General features: G+C 43.9%; 1 non-coding gene across 1 annotated transcript; it reads right to left on the bottom strand.

Annotated features, from left to right (window-relative positions):
- Positions 1-552: 552 nt before the first annotated feature.
- Positions 553-659, bottom strand: LOC133820770 (small nucleolar RNA R71). Its single transcript, XR_009887169.1, has one exon. It is a non-coding gene; the product is annotated as a small nucleolar RNA R71 (small nucleolar RNA).
- Positions 660-890: the final 231 nt, after the last annotated feature.

The raw sequence follows: 890 nt of genomic DNA, 5'->3' as shown, positions 1-890 counted from the left end.
CGTGGCAGAAAAGGAAAAGCCACACTTGTTCCTCTGAATCCCGAGATTGAAAAGTCTTGCAATAAAATCAGAAAGAGTAAGAGAGAGGCCCATAATTCTGTGAAGATGGCACAGAATGACAAGGATGGCAGGAATGTTCTAAATCCAGGAGTTGTACAGGGGGTTCAGGCTCAGACCAATGTTGAGAGGAGCCTGAGAGATTATGTGCTACCCACTCTGACGGGAGTACAAAATAGTATACACCCACCAGCTGTAGAGGCCAACAACTTCGAAATCAAGCCTGCTATTTTACAAATGGTGCAGTCCTCAGTGCAATTCAATGGTTTGCCCTCTGAAGATCCTCACACCCATTTGTCCAACTTTCTGGAGTTGTGTGGAACCTTCAAATATAATGGGGTGAGTGATGACGCAATCAAGCTTAGGCTCTTCCCATTTTCTGTAAGGGACAGAGCTAAAAGTTGGCTGAACTCTCTGCAGCCAAACTCTATTGTCACCTAGCAAGATCTAGCTCATAAATTTTTGTCCAAATTCTTCCCTCCGTCCAAAGCTGCTAAATTGAGGGGAGAGATAAATAACTTTTGCTAGAATGACGGAGAGTCACTGTATGAAGCTTGGGAACGGTTTAAGGAACTCTTGAGAAGATGTCCTCATCATGGCATTGAATAGTGGATACTAGTACAAAATTTCTACAATGGCTTATGTCTTACAACCAGAACCATTATTGATGCTACAGCAGGTGGCACTTTTATGAGCAAGAGCGCAACTGGTTCTTATGAGCTACTGGAGGACATGGCCACAAACAATCATCAATGGTCTGAGGAAAGATCATCAGGAGTTAGGAAGGTAGCAGGGGTGCATGAGCTGGATGCAATCACTGCTTTAACAGTGCA

The sequence above is a fragment of the Humulus lupulus genome, chromosome 2, assembly GCF_963169125.1.
Source record: "Humulus lupulus chromosome 2, drHumLupu1.1, whole genome shotgun sequence".
Classification (NCBI taxonomy): domain Eukaryota; kingdom Viridiplantae; phylum Streptophyta; class Magnoliopsida; order Rosales; family Cannabaceae; genus Humulus; species Humulus lupulus.
The sequence above is the reverse complement of the archived record's forward strand: the minus strand, read 5'-3'. Positions and strand labels throughout refer to the sequence as shown.